Below are 16,107 nucleotides of genomic sequence, written 5' to 3' on the forward strand. Positions count from 1 at the left end.
ACCATTATAATGGCCATTAAAATGGTTTGAAATACAATGATCACTCTGAAAGGAAGTTACAGCATCACTGGATTTACAGAAGAGGAAGCAGCAAAGGTGCACATTTGGAGGTGAACATAACATTGTAAAATCAACCCACATTAAATACCATAAAAGTAAATACAAAATGCAGCATTATTTACATATGATTGAAAAGGAAGGGAACATTGCAGAGTTAAACTTTTGTATAATGTGTGAATTTTGACCTGGTATGTTTAAGTTAGCAAAAAACCTTAGAGTTTGTATAAAATTACTGTGTGCCTTAATCCCACCTACCACTAGATCAAGACATTGAAACTGAGAATGATTCCTTCCTGATTTTACAGCTTTATTCTTGATATCCCTCTAAAAAGAGACCAAAATGATTGTGAAGATGATTCATACCTATAGAGTAATTACAAAGTACCACAGTCACATAATAACAAAAGCCAAATGAAATATACTACAACAGTTTTCCTTTCAACTACTACTGTGTACAATATGTCACAAGTAAGCATAGTTGTGCATTTAGGAGCTGATTGTACTATTTCTGTAAAATATTAAGAATGAGCACATCCGAGTTTAGGGATACTTGCTTACCTTACAAAGTAAAAGCAAGCATTTTCTATGTAAAATTTTCATTTCTGTGTAAAACAAAGAACTCCTGAAAGTCAAACAAGGAAAAAATTCACAACATTCAAAGCACTATTAAGTCATGAAATAAAGAAGAATCTGAGGTAGAAGTCAAGCGATATAATAATCCACAACCTTTTTAGGGGAGTATTTATTGATATTTCCAGCAGCCATCATATCTCTCCAGTAAGATCTAATTTTTAAAAAGTCTCAAGTTCCAAAAAATCAATCCACTCTCTACAATCAGATGTAAAACTATGACCAACAGAAAACACAACATAAACTTTTGTCATGTTAACAGAGTAAATGGTTTTACTAAAAGCTGCTGACATTTCTATCAGTAGTAGCCATAGGGAGGCCGTTGGTTGTAACCATAATGTCCATATTGATGGGGGTAGTAAGGTTCTTGTCTGTGCTGCGGGTAATTGTTACCCCAGGATCGTCCATGCCACTGATTGGATCGATTGTCACTTGTCCACCCCCGTCTGCTATCCCTACCTCTAAACTGTCTGTTATCTTGCAACCGATTGCCTCTATTTCTTTGGTTCCCACCAGCTCTGCTATTCCATTCCTCAACAATTGGAGGGGACTCAGGAGGGCGTTTTCAGGTATTCCTGGTACTCTTTGTCATCTTCTGTGAATCTTATGGCAAACATCTCTTCAAAATTTGGAACAGCTTCAGAAGTGTCAGTCCTTCTGAAATTCCCAGGGATTTGAGGCAGCTGTACTGTTTAATGTTTAGATTGTTTAGATCTCCGGCCCAGAGCACTGTCACAGGATCTCCAGACCCCTTCAGCTCTCCAAGGTAACAGGGCCACTTTCATGTATAACTTTAATGTCAGCCCTCTGTATCTGCGGTCAACATCTGCAGATTCAACCAACCAGGGATCATGTAGTACTGTGGTACATATTTATTGAAAATATAAATGGACCTGTGTGGTTCAAACCCATGCTGTTCAAGGGTAAACTGTTTGTATAAATATATTTATATATCTATATCTACATATATATGTATACACACATACATTTATAATGCCTATCTTCTTTTTTGGTTTGAAAAAGTATTTTACTTTTTATTGAAATATATTTGACAGATAACATTGTGCAAATTTAAGGTGTACAAGATGTTGATACGATACATTTGTATATTCTTATATGATTGCCACTGTAGAGATAGTTAGCACCTCTATCATGTCACTTAATTATCATTTTTTTTGTGGTGGGAATAATTAAGATCTAGTCTCTTAGTGAGTTTGCTGATTATAATACAATAATGTCTACATTCACTGTACTCTGCATTAGATCTCTATGACTTATTTATCTACTAGTTGCAAGTTTGTCCCTTTGATCAACATCTCTTCTATTCCCGCCATACCCCAGCCCCTGGCAATCACCATTCTACTCTCTTTTTCTATAAGTTCAGCTTTTCTACATTGCACATATCAGTGATATTGTACAGTTTTTATCTTTCTCTGACTTTTCTCACTTAGCATAATGTCCTCAGGTTCCATTCATGTTGTTGCAAATGGTAGGATCTCCTTCTTTCTCATGGCTGAATTTTCTGCCTATCTATCTATCTCGAATCTTCTTTAACCACTTGCCTACCTTTTTCTCTTAAAATTTTCTTATAAAATATGGTGCCTCTGGATTAAGGTCACCTTGACAATTTTTGTACTCTATACGTGTCTTTCAGCTTGTCACTGGATTTAACATAGACTAGAACATGGCATGTCTCATGGAAAGTTTTCATAGGCTCTGCCATTCTGTGGTCTCAGCCAATACTGTACTGAATTGTTGGTGGGAGCACAAAGCAAGGTGTCTAACAATCCAGGCGACCAAACAGCTCATAGACAGTGGCAAGTGTGGCCCATTACATGTGACTTTCTGCTCTAAGTCCTCTCTGCCACTAAGAAGTTATTGAGCTTCAGAGTCACTGGCTGAGTCTTGACAAAGGCTCTCCTTGACCAAACCTTAGTTAGGCTCCTTTAAACCCTTTAGGCCTTGACCTTGGTGTCTGTCCTTGTTGGGCCAGCATCACCCAGTCACAGCAAGAATCTTGCTAAGTTGGTTTAAAGAGAGCCCCCTACCCTTGATATCTGGTCATCCTCAATATAGAAAATTCCACATTCCCCAGCTTCCCCCAGGTGATATATGATCACCTTGGCTTGCCTTCAGCAAGAGTTCTATCAAGTCACTTTAGGCAGAAATCCCCCTCACCCTTGTAGATAATGTAAGTAATCCTTTCTGTAATTTTCCACCCCCTGACCTCCACCCTTGACTAGAAATCCCCACTTGTGCATGCTGTTTTGGAATTGAGCCCAGTTCTATACTGAGATCTCTTTCCCCCATTGTAACTGTTTCTGAATAAAATATAGTTTTACCACTACAGCTACCATCTAGCTCTGACTTTAACAGTCTTAGGTTTAAAAATTTCTGCCACAGTTGCCTTTTAAGCCCTTTGGCTTACATTTTGTTTGTGCAGAATTCTGTAAATTAAGATGATATAGGCATGAGTTACAGAATCACATAGACCTGTTTTGAATCCCAGCCCTTTCATCTGCTAGCTGAGTGACATTTTGCAGAATACTTTATCCGCTGCACCTCAATTTTCTTATTTGAAAAGTGGGCATAACCATACTGATCTAATAAGATTATGAGGAATAAATGAAGTAACACTTGCAAAAATGCTTAGGACAGAATAGTAACAAAATAAATGATATTATTATCATTTTGGTGGGATTGCCCAATGAGAAGAAACATTGGAATGTTTTATAGCAAGAATAACTGCTATTTAAAAGTGTTTCTTTTTTCATATTCTTTTTCATTATGGTTTATTATAGGATATTAAATATAGTTCCTTGTGCTATACAATATAGTTTATCCATTCTATATATAATACTTTGCATCTGGTAGATCCCAAAAAAGTGCATTTCTGGTTTTGGAAATATCAGGTCAGCTTGGACCAGACCTTCTTTTTCTGGAAAGAACCACTTAATGGCTTTTCTCAGAATTGCAGATATTTAGTAACAAGCTTACCTGTTTATGTAGCAATATGAAAATTCTTACATTATAATCAACAAAAAGAATATGCAATTGAGTATACAGTAGAACCAAATACTTATGATTCATGCTATAGGAAAGATATAGTATAAAGATGAAGCAAATATATGAAATGCAGATGTATTACAGTGGTGGAATAGGATTTTATTTGGTCAGACAATGGCAACCCCTCTCTATGTTCTTGGTAGATAGGGATTGCTGGTTGGTGTATGTGGGATGGGAAGAGGGAAGGCATATTTACACGGGGTGCCAAGAAACTTTTAGAAATCAAAGGGATTGAGATCCTCATCTCTTCCCTTTTGAAGTTCAATATTGTTAGAACATCTCTGACCTCATGGACCAAGGTGTTTCCAGTTGAAATCATTGACCAGGAAAGGAGACCAGGTTTCTTCCACCCAAGGAAGTTGCTGTGAAGAAGGGGAGGGTTTAGGCTTGTGACACATGTCCCAAATAAGGTCCTAGATGGTGATGGGGAAGACTGGGTTGGTGTTGCTCATCTAACCCTCAGAAAAACTCTACAAAGCGGGACCTGGTGTTTATCCCTGTTTTTCATTACAAAACTTAGAGAGGTTAAGAAATTGGCCCAAAGTAAGAGTGCCAGGAGATAACTAAGAGCTGAGACTTGAACTTGTCTGTCTCTAGGGTCCTTGCATCTCACCACTATACTCTATGTCCTATCTGAGACCTTTATATGGTTTTTCTCCTCCTCAGGTGACAAAATAAAGAAATGCTAGTTGGGGTTGAGGATTAAGACAAATACTCCAGTGAGAAAGGTACTGGTAATTAGAGAAAGAGAACCCAAAAGGGCTTTGTGGTTTCCTGGCCTCCTGCAAGAGGGTAATGATTATGTGATGTAATCCACGTTCTTGCCTGACTTCTGGAAATAAAAAAAACAAGAATTTTCAAGATGATTGCCTAAGATTAAAGGTCATTCTGTGGCCATGTTTAGTTGTTGGTTTTTTTCCTATGAAAACTTGATCTTTCCGGACCTTAATGATCTCATCAGTAAAATAAAAGGGTTGTACTAAGTCATTGTTTAAGGTACTTTTCATGCTTTAATGTTCGTGAGTGCCCGAATTTATAAGCTTTTTCTGGTATTTAACATTTGGCCTTAGCCTCTTTAGCACTATGATCAAAACTGATAGACTCAAAGTTTATGTGACAGGTAAGGAAGCCAGGACAAAGGAATTAAGGAAGGTTATGAAGCAGGGAGTCTGGTAGCAAAAGGTTTCACAGCTATTTATTAAATGGAGTTGAAAGGAAAGAATTCAGGATCTCAGAAACCAGTGGATAAAGCCGAAAAGGTTGAAGTTCAGGAAAGGCTTTCAGAGGGATTACATAGAGAAATGGATAAGATTTTGTTATGCCTTAGATGTTAGCAGGCTGCAGTTAGATTGGCCAGTGTGAGTTAGAGGAAAGGATTAGCCAACACAGGGGTGTGAGTGAGTAACAGATTGCTGTGCAGCTCCCCTATCTCACAGCTCCAGCCCCAATCTCTTGGAAGATGGCGTAGCTGCTGACACCATCACCAATAACTCTACTCGCAACTACACAAAGCTTTCTTAGTCTTAGTTCAGGTGAACCAAAGAATAGATACCAACTGAGTAAAAGAAATGTTAAAAAAAAAGTCACGAAAACACAGTTGGGAGCAGTTTTACTCTGATCTGTTTGAGAGAGTAACCACTTTCTCGTCCTCCTCTTCCTTCCTTCTTTCTTCTCATCTTCCTTCTTTTTGCTCATCTATCCACTTCTTTCTCCTTCCTTTCTCTGAAGTTCCTTTCCCTCACCTCTTCATTCTTTCTTCCCCCACTCCCAGCACTTACAACACCATGTTTAAAAGTCCATGCTGGGCATTGTGGCCAACACAAGATAAAGGAGACATAGTTCCATTTTCTCACATTGCTCTCAAGCAACAAGAGAGACAGACACAGACAAAGAATGCAGTAAACCAAATTTGTAAAAATCATCTCTCGGGTTTCTTTTCCTCACCTCCACCTTGTCTGTACAGACCCATTCCAAATCTGCTAAAGTTCTCTCCTCCTCCTCCTCTTCCCCTCCCCATCCTCCTCCCTTCTAAAGCTTGCTCTAAGGATTAGATGACTAATGGCTAATGATTTTCGCTAAGCTAGGAGAAAAAAATCTCCTAAGATTCACTGTGTCATACCAAGCAAATTCCAGACATATGACCAGTCACTAGCTGGGTCTTCCTTCTCTTTTTATTAAAACAGATACACAAAGTGTTTTAAAAAATAAGTTTCAGCATTTGGTCCTTTTATTGAGTAATGATAGTATTTCCAGGACTTTACTGAATGCTTACCATGTGCTAGGTACTTAACGTTATTTCTAATCCTTGCATTATCACTCCGCTGCTAACATCAATTCATAGATTGATAACTCAGAGAGGTTAAGTGACTAGTCTGATGTAAAACAGCCAGAAGTGGAATTAGAACATAAATCTAACTCAAAAACCCAAGCTCTTTTCACTACCTCTGTGCTTTAATGACAAAGGGGGTTGCATACAATCTTTTTACTCCTCTTCCGAAGAATTCTATTTTCAAGTACTGTTTTTCATTTATTTTGTTTTTGTCTTATTTCTTAAACTTACTCATGAGGTAAGGCATGTGTTAAACTTAGGCTAGTAGCTTTGAAATACAATTGGATTCCTTCTAGGTTATACGAGTATCTGATCTGTTTTTGTTATCAATTGGAAACTCCACTATGATATTCAATTAAAATTTTTAATAGTTAGAAAAAGTACCAGAGTGGCATAATTTTTTAAAGTTAAGACTTTAAAAGTCTTATTTCTCCAAAGAAGATATACAGATTGCCAACAAACACATGAAAGGATGCTCAACATCATTAATAATTAGAGAAATGCAAATCAAAACTACATTGAGGTATCACCTCACACTGGTCAGAATGGCCATCATCAAAAAATCTACAAACAGTAAGTGCTGGAGAGGGTGTGGAGAAAAGGAAACCCTCTTGCACTGTTGGTGGGAATGTAAATTGATACAGCCACTATGGAGAACAGTATGGAGGCTCCTCAAAAAATTAAAAATAGAACTACCATATGACCCAGCAATCCCACTACTGGGCATATACCCTGAGAAAACCATAATTCAAAAAGAGTCATGTACCACAATGTTCATTGCAGCACTATTTACAATAGCCAGGACATTGAAGCAACATAAGTGTCCACTGACAGGTGAATGGATAAAGAAGATGTGGTACATATATACAATGGAATATTATTCAGCCATGAAAAGAAATGAAATTGAGTTATTTGTAGTGAGGTGGATGGACCTAGAGACTGTCATACAGAGTGAAGTAAGTCAGAAAGAGAAAAACAAATACCGTATGCTAACACATATATATAGAATCTAAGAAAAATGGTTCTGAAGAACATAGGGGCAGGACAGGAATAAAGACACAGACATAGAGAATGGACTTGAGGACAAGGGGAGGGGGAAGGGTAAACAGGGATGAAGTGAGAGAGTGGCATGGACATATATACACTACCAAATGTAAAATAGCTAGTGGGAAGCAGCCACATAACACAGGGAGATCAGCTTGGTGCTTTGTGACCACCTAGAGGAGTGGGATAGGGAGGGTGGGAGGGAGATGCAAGAGGGAGGAGATATGGGAACACATGTATATGTATAGCTGATTCACTTTGTTATACAGCAGAAACTAACACACCGTTGTAAAGCAATTATACTCAATAAAGATGTTAAAAAAAAAGACTTTAAAAGTCTTAAATTTAATGCTTATTTATAAAAACACATGTAGTTTTATACATTAATGTTCATTGTGCAAAACACATGTGGACTTACAGGCATTAACAAAAGCCGAAGGAAATTGTAAGTCTTCTTACCGCTTGGTGTCATATACAACTTTAATGTATATTCACTTGATTTATAGAAGTTGCCAGAAAAAAAAATCTCACTTTGATATTGTATAGCTTAAAAATAACATTATGAATTTTATAACCAATTTAGTTCAAAAGACTGTAAGAGATACCTAATGGATTACTAATTTTTTGTATCTTGGCATTGATTATATCATTCCTGCTGCATTAACATTAATTTTCATTGAGAATATTTTGCCAGTATGCTTCTGTTACAACATAATAATCAATAGGGGAAAATGTAGCATTGATCTGAGATCAGTTGTAATAGATTGTGACATTAATTTGTGCTCATCCTATTATGAATTTGTATCAAATTGAACTGATGCTGGTCATGTCCATATTACAATAGAATTTCATGCCATGTCTATATGGTACCTAGATATGAGAGGCAGTGTTTAAACAGCGGTTCCTTTAACCCCTCTGGGTGTCAATGCTTTCATCTGTAGGTACAGATTATATTGCATCAAAAGAGTGAATGGCACATTGCTAACATTTGGTGTGGGTTTACTATTATAACCTATGAACCCTATTTTAGGAGTGACAATGCTATTAGTAATGTTGCCTGTAACAACTGTGCTTGAAGCTAAACCCACCAGTAGTCAGAGATATTAAACTCGTTTAAATGTGGACCTAATACAGCTTACAATCCATGAGAGAGGTTTGGAGAGGACTTTGACCATGTTTGAGGGGTGGGATCTTCTAACAGGGGAGAGCAGGGAACAACATTCTGATGTCAGTCATCAGTTAAGCTCTTAATTTTCCAGGTTTTCCAAACTGTGCATCCAGGGCATGCTCCGGGAGAAACTTCAGTGCTCCATCCCAATAAGCTTTAAAAATATTGCATAACCTACTCTCATCTTGGAGATTCACAGTATTCATTTACATAGCAAAGGCTTAGAGGTATGCAAAAAAGAATCCTGTTTTTACTTAATTCCACCTCGCTTTTCTCAAACTTATTTGTTAATGGGACCCTTTAAAAATATACCACCTTTAAATAGTCTGTATAATTAGTCCTCCATGGAACACATCTAGAGAAATGCTGATTCACAGAAAACTCAAAACTCAGCTACTTTTCCCTTTTTAAAATTTAAGAGTTTAAGGGACTTCCCTGGTGGTGCAGTGGTTAAGAATCCACCTGCCAGTGCAGGGGACACCGGTTCGAGCCCTGGTCCAGGAAGATCTCACATGCTGTGGAGCACCTAATCCCATGCGTTACAACTACTGAGCCTGCATTTTAGAGCCTGCGAGCCACAACTACTGAGCCCACGTGCCACAACTATGGAAGCCCGTGTGCCTAGAGCCTGTGCTTTGCAACAAGAGAAGCCACCACAATGAGAAGCCTGAGCACCACAACAAAGAGTAGCCCCCGCTCGCTGCAACTAGAGAAAGCCCATGCGCAGTAGAGAAGACCCAACGCAGCCAAAAAACAAAAAAAATTAATTAATTAATTAATTTTAAAAATAAATAAAATTCATGCGTTTAAGACAAATTGTGCTGACAAATAGCTTTTCCAATTTACCTTTTCATACATATTTAGTTGTAACAAAAACGTAACCATGTAGTAGGTAGTGAAATCATAAAACCCAGGTGAGGAGATCAGAAGCCATGTATCTATACATGCCAGATGTGTCTCTATTTAATACTTTCTTTTTTTTTTGGTGACTTCCTTCCTCCCTCCCTCCATCCCTTCCTTCTGTCTTCCCTCCCTCCCTCCTTCCCTCTTTCTTTCTTTCCTTCCTTCCTTCCTTCCTTTCTTCTCTCTCTCTTTCTTTCTTTTCTTTCAGTTTTATTGAGATATACTTGACATACAGCCCTGTATATGTTTAAGGTGTACAGCGTAATGATTTGACTTACATACATCATGAAATGATTATCACAGTAAGTTTAGTGAACATCTATCATCTCATATAAATACAAAATTAAAGAAATAGAAAAAAATTTTTTCCTTATGATGAGAACTCTTAGGATTTACTGTCTTAACAACTTTCAAATGTAACATACAGCAGTGTTCATTGTATTTATTATGTTGTACATCACATCCCTAGTACTTATTTATCGTATAACTGGGAGTTTGTACCTTTCATGCAGTTCCCCCTCTCCTGACCACCTGCCTCTGGTAACCACAAATCTGATCTCTTTTTCTCTGAGTTTGCTTGTTTGTTTTGAAGTATACTTGACCTACAATGCTATCTTAGTTCCTGTTATACAACATAGTGATTCAATATTTCTATACATTACAAAATGATCACTGTGATCATTCTAGTTACCATCCGTCACCATACAATGTTTTTTCATTATTGACTATATTCCCCATGCTGTACATTTCATCCCTGTGGGTCATGTATTTTAAAACTGGAAGTTTGTACCTCAATCTCTGTCACCTATTTCTTCCCTCCCCCGACTCCCTTCTCCTCTGGTAACCATCTGTTGTTTTTTTGTTTCGTTTTGTTTTTTTCCTGTAGCTATAATGCTGTTTCTGTTGTGTTGTTTATTCACTTGTTTTTTAGATTCCACATATAAGTGAAATCATACAGTATTTGTCTTTCTCTGTCTGACTTATTTCATTTAATATGATACCCTCTGGGTCTAGTCATGTTGTCACAAATGGCAAGATTTCATTATTTTTTATGGTTGAGTAATATTCCATTCTATATATATACCACATATTCTTTTTTTTTTTTTTTTTTTCACAAATAAATATATCATTTTAAATTGTGATATTATGAAGGAACAGTATGGGGCACAGGGAGAGGGAAGGGGATATAATTTAAATGAGCGTGTTGGGTGGGGAAGACCTTTCTGAGGAAGTGACTTTAATGCCTAAAGGGGGCAGGAGGGAGTTAGGGGCCGAGGGGAGAAGGAATGCTGTGTCCACATTATACCACATATTCTTTATCCATTCATCTATCAGTGGGGGCAATTAGGTTGCTTCCATATCTTGGCTATTGTAAATAATGCTGCAATGAATTGGGGTGCATATACCTTTTCCAACTAGTGTTTTTGTCTTTTTTCAGATAAATACCCAGGAGTAGAATTGCTGGATCATATGGTAGTTCTATTTTAACTTTTTGAGGCATATCCATACTATTTTCCATAGATGCTGCACCAATTTACATTCCCACCAACAGTGAACAAGGATTCCCTTTTCTCCACATCCTTGCCATCACTTTCTACTTGCTGTCTTTTTATTAATAGCCATTCTGACAGGTGTGAGGTGATATCTCATTGTGGTTTTGATTTTCATTTCCCTGATGATTAGTGATGTTGAACATCTTTTCATATGCCTGTTGGCCAGCTATATGTTTTCCTTGAAAAAATGTCTATTCACATCCTCTGCCCATTTTTAATTGGGTTGGTATTTTGTTGTTGTTCTTTTTGTTTGTTTGTTTGTTTTGTTTTTTGTTGATGTTGAGTTGTATGAATTCTTTCTGTATTTTGGATATTAACCCCTTATTGAACATATTGTTTGCAAATATCTTCTCCCATTCAGTAGACAGCCTTTTTGTTTCTTTGAGAGTTTCCTTTGCTGTGCAAAGCTTTTAGTTTGACGTAGTTCCATTTGTTTATTTTTGCTTTGTTTCCCTTGCCTGAAGAGACAGATCCAAAAAAATATTACTAAGACTGATGTCAAAGACCTTACTGCCTATGTTTTCTTCTAACAGTTTTATGGTTTCAGGTCTTAAATTCAAAATGGATTAAAGACTTAAATGTATTTTTGTGCATGGTGTGAGAGAACAGTCCATTTGATTCTTTTGCATGTAGTTGTCTGGTTTTCCCAACACCATTTAGTGAAGAGGCTGTTTTTTTCCCACTGTATATTCTTGTCTCCTTTTTCATAGATTAATTGCCCATATAAGTTTGGGTTTATTTCTGGGCTCTCTAATCTGTTCTGTTGATCTATGTATCTGTTTTTGTGCCAATACCATGCTGTTTTGATACTGTACCTTTGTAGTATAGTTTGAAATCACGGAATGTGATGCCTCCATTTTTGTTCTTCTTTCTCAAGATTGTTTTGGCTATTCATGTTTTTTTGTGGTTCCATACACATTTTAGAATTATTTGTTCTAGTTCTGTGAAAAATGCCGTTAGTATTTTGGTAGGATTGCTTTGAATTTGTAGATTGCCTTGGGTAGTATGGTCATTTTCACAATATTAATTCTTCCAATCCATGAACATGGTATATCTTTCCATCTCTTTGTGTCATCTTCAATTTCTTTCATCAGTGTCTAAGAGTTTTCTGAGTACAGATATTTACCTCCTTAGTTAGATTTATTTCTATGTATTTTATTCTTTTCGATGTGATGGTAAATAGGATTGTTTTCTTAATTTCTCTTTCTGATAATTTGTTGTTAATGTATAGAAATGCAAGATTTCTGTATGTTAATTTTGTATCATGCAACTTTACAGAATTCATTAATGAGCTCTAGTGGGGTTTTTTTTGGTGGCATCTTTAGGATTTTCTATGTATAGTATCATGTCATCTGCAAATAGTGACAGTTTTACTCCTTCCTCTCCCATTTGGATTCCTTTTATTTCTTTTCCTTGTCTGATTGCTATGGCTAGGACTTCCAATACTATACTGAATAAAAATGGCAAGAGTGGGCATCCTTGTCTTGTTTCTGATCTTAGAAGAAATGTTTCAGCTTTTCACCTTTGAGTGTGATGTTAGTCATGGGATTGTCATAGATGGCCTTTGTTATGTTGAAGTATATTCTCTCTATACCCACCTTGTGGAGAGTTTTTATTATAAATGCATGGCGAATTTTGTCAAAGCTTTTTCTGCATCCATTGAGATGATCATATGATTTTTATTCTGTAATTTGTTAATGTGGTATATCACATTGATTGATTTGCAGACATTGAACCATTGTTGTATACCTGGAATGAATTCCACTTGATCATGTGTGATCAAGAGCCGGCTTGCTAATATTCTTTTGAGGGATTTTACATCTATGTTCATAGTGAAATTGACCTGTAATTTTCTTTTTTTTTGCAGTATCTTTGCCTAGTTTTGTTATGAGGATGATGCTAGCTTGTCAGAATGACTTTGAAAGTGTACCTTCCTGTGGAACTTTTTGGAATAGTTTGAGAAGCATAGGCATTAACTCTTCTCTAAATGTTTGGTAGAATTCACCTGTGAAGCCATCTGGTCCTGGACTTTGGTTGTTGAGAGGTTCTTTTTTTTTTTTTAATTACTGATTCAATTTCACTACTGGTAATTTGTTCATATTTTCTGTTTCTTCCTGGTTCAGTCTTGGGAGACTGTACATTTCTAGGAACTTGTCCATTTCCTTCAGATTGTCCATTTGATTGGCATATAATTGTACATATTTATCTCTTATGATCCTTTGTATTTCTGTGCTGTTGGTTGTAACTTCTCCTTTTTCATTTCTAATTTTATTGATTTGAGCCCTCTTTCTTTTTTTCTAGATGTGTCTGTCTAAAAGTTTATCAATTTTGTTTAACTTTTCAAAGAACCAGCTCTTAATTTAACAGTTTTTCTATTGTCTTCTTAATCTCTATTTATTTCTGCTCTGATCTTTATGATTTCTTTCCTTATACTAACTTTGAGTTTTGTTTGTTCTTGTTTTCTAGTTCCTTTAGGTGTAAGGTTAGGTTGTTTATTTGAGATTTTTCTTGTTTCCTGAGGTAGGTTTGTATCAGTATAAATGTCCCTCTTAGAACTGCTTTTGCCCCATCCCAAAGACTTTGGATCATTGTGTTTCTGTTTTCATTTGTCTACAGGTATTTTTTAATTTCTTCAGGGATCCATTGGTTGTTTAGTGCATATCATTTAGCTTCCTTGTGTTTGTGTTTTTTGCAATTATTTTCTCGTAGTCGATTTCTTGTCTCAGTGTTGTGGAAGGAAAAGATGCTTGAGATGATTTCAATTTTCTTAAGTTTTCTGAGGCTTGTTTTGTGGCCTAGCATGTGATCCATCCTAGAGAATGTTCCATATGCACTTGAAAAGAATGTGTATTCTGCTGCTTTTGGAAGGAATGTTTATATATATATATATATATATATATATATATATATATATATATATATAAAGTTTATCTGGTCTAATATGTCATTTAAGGTTAGTGTTTTCTTATTGATTTTCTGTCTGGATGATCTATCCATTGATTTAAGTGGGCTGTTAAAGTCCCCTACTATTATTGTGTTTCTGTCAATTTCCCCCTTTATGTCTATTAATATTTGCTTTATGTATTTAGGTGCTTCTATGTTGGGTGCATATATATTTACAATTGTTGTAACTACTTCTTGGATTGATCCTTTGATCATTATGTAATGTCCTTCTTTGTCTTTTGTTATAATCTATGTTTTAAAGTCTATTTTGTCTGGTATAAGTATTGCTAACCTGGCTTTCTTTTCATTTCCATTTACATGGAATAACTTTTTCCATCCCCTCACTTTCAGTTTGTTTGTGTCTTTAGATCTGATGTGAGTCTCTTGTAGAGTCATATATGTATGTGTGTGTGTGTGTGTCTGTGTGTGTGTGTATAGTTATTTTAAGTTACTGATCTCTTAGGTTCAAACACATTTTAACAACTCTGCATTCCTCCCAACCCACATTTCCTGTTTTTAACATCATATTTTACATCTTTTTGTTTGTGTATCCCTTAACTACTTCTTGTGGTTATATATAGTTTTACTACTTTTGTCTTTTAACCTTTCTACTAGCTTTATATGTGGTTGATTTACTACCTTTACTGTATATTTGCCTTTACTAATGAGTTTTTCCCTTCATAATTTTTATATTTCTAGTTGTGGTCTTTCCTTTTTTGCTTAGGAAGTCCATTTAACATTTCTTGTAGAGCTGATTTAGTGATCCTGAACTCTTTTATCAATAGCTTTTGCTTGTCTGTGAAATTTTTGTTCTTTCCATCAAGTATGAATGAAAGACTTGCCAGGTAGTCTTTGTTGTAGGTTCTTCCCGTTCATCTCTTTAAATATATAGTACCACTCCCTTATGACCTGTAAAGTTTTTGCAGAAACGTCAGCTAATAGCTTTATAGGAGTTCCTTGTATGTAACTTGTTGCTTTTCCCTTTCTGCTTTAAAGAGTCTCTCCTTATCTTTATTTATTTCCATTTTAATTACAGTGTGTCTTGATGTGGTCCTCTTTCAGTTGATCCTGTTTAGGACTCTTCCAGCTCATGGATCCGCTCTTCTGTATTGTCTTATCTCCTGTCGATTCCTTCTAGTGTATATTCTATTTCCACTATTGCGTTCTTCATCTCTGTTTGTTACTTCTTTATATTTTCTAACTCTGTTAAAAACTTCTAACTTCTCACTCTGTTCTTTCAATCTTCTCCTGAGTTCTCTGAGCATCTTTACCTTGAACTCTTTATTGGGTAAATCACTTATCTGCATTTCACTTAGTTCTGGGATTTTATCTTGTTCCTTTGTTTGGAATATATTCTCCTGTTACCTCATTTCACCTAATTTGCTATTTTTATTTCTATGTATTTGGTAGGTTGGTTATGTTTCCCAGCCTTGGAGAAATGGCCTTTTGTAGGAGATATCCCATGCATCCCAGCAGTGCACTACTTTCTGGCCAGCAGAGCTACATGTTCTAGGGATGCCCCCTATGTGGGCAGTGTGGGTCCTTCTTTTGTGATGGACTGAGTACTGTGGGTGGTCTTGTAGGTGTGACTGGCTCCCGGTCTGGTTGGTTGCCAGGCTCTGTCTTGTGCAGAGTCTTTTGGCCACCAATGGGTAGGGCCAGGTCACTAGGCTGTTGGCTGCAGAGCTCTGGGGGCCCCAAGGATAGTGCTGGCTCACTGGTGGGTGGAGCCAGGTTCCAGGGTAGGTGGTTTCAGGACTGGGATTCCTGGATCTAGTGTCACCTTACATGTGAGTGGGGCCAGTTCCTGACATGGCTGGCTGTGTGGTCCAGGGTGTCTGCCCACTGGTGATTGGGACCAAATCCCAGGGCAGCTGACTGAGGAGCTCAAGGTGTTCCAGAGCTGGTGCTGGCTTACTGATGGGTGGGCTGAGTCCTAACATGACAGGCTACAAGGCCCAGGGGATTCTGATGCTGATGCCCACCCACTGGTGGCTGAGGCTGCTCTTGGGGTAGTGCTAACCCACTGGGGGCTAAGCTGGGTCTTATGGTTTCTGGGTGCAGGGCTCTGGGATCCCCAAAGCTAGTGCCAGTGCACTGGTGTGCAGGGCCAGATCCTGGGCCCTCTGGGGAACAGGGTTGTGTCTCAGGGTGGCAGTGGGCTCAGGCAGTCTAAGGCAGCTAGCCTGCTGGTGTGTGGGGCTGTGCCCCTGACTGGCTAGTTGCTTGGCCTGAGGCATACAAGTCCTGGTGCCAATAGGCTGGTGGATAGGACTGGGTTCAGTGCTAATAGGCTAGAGGGAAGATTCCAAAATTGTGCTTGCCAGCACCAGTGTCCTCATGGTAAAACCAACTCCCCCAAAATGGCTACCACCAGTGTCTACATTCCCAGGGTGAGTGCCAGGTGCCTC

The 16,107-nt window shown here is 37.5% G+C and overlaps 1 pseudogene; it reads right to left on the reverse strand.

Annotated features, from left to right (window-relative positions):
* Positions 1-870: 870 nt before the first annotated feature.
* On the reverse strand, positions 871-14,788 carry LOC118880628 (annotated as a pseudogene).
* Positions 14,789-16,107: the final 1,319 nt, after the last annotated feature.

This window comes from Balaenoptera musculus, chromosome 1 (assembly GCF_009873245.2).
Source record: "Balaenoptera musculus isolate JJ_BM4_2016_0621 chromosome 1, mBalMus1.pri.v3, whole genome shotgun sequence".
NCBI classification, from domain to species: domain Eukaryota; kingdom Metazoa; phylum Chordata; class Mammalia; order Artiodactyla; family Balaenopteridae; genus Balaenoptera; species Balaenoptera musculus.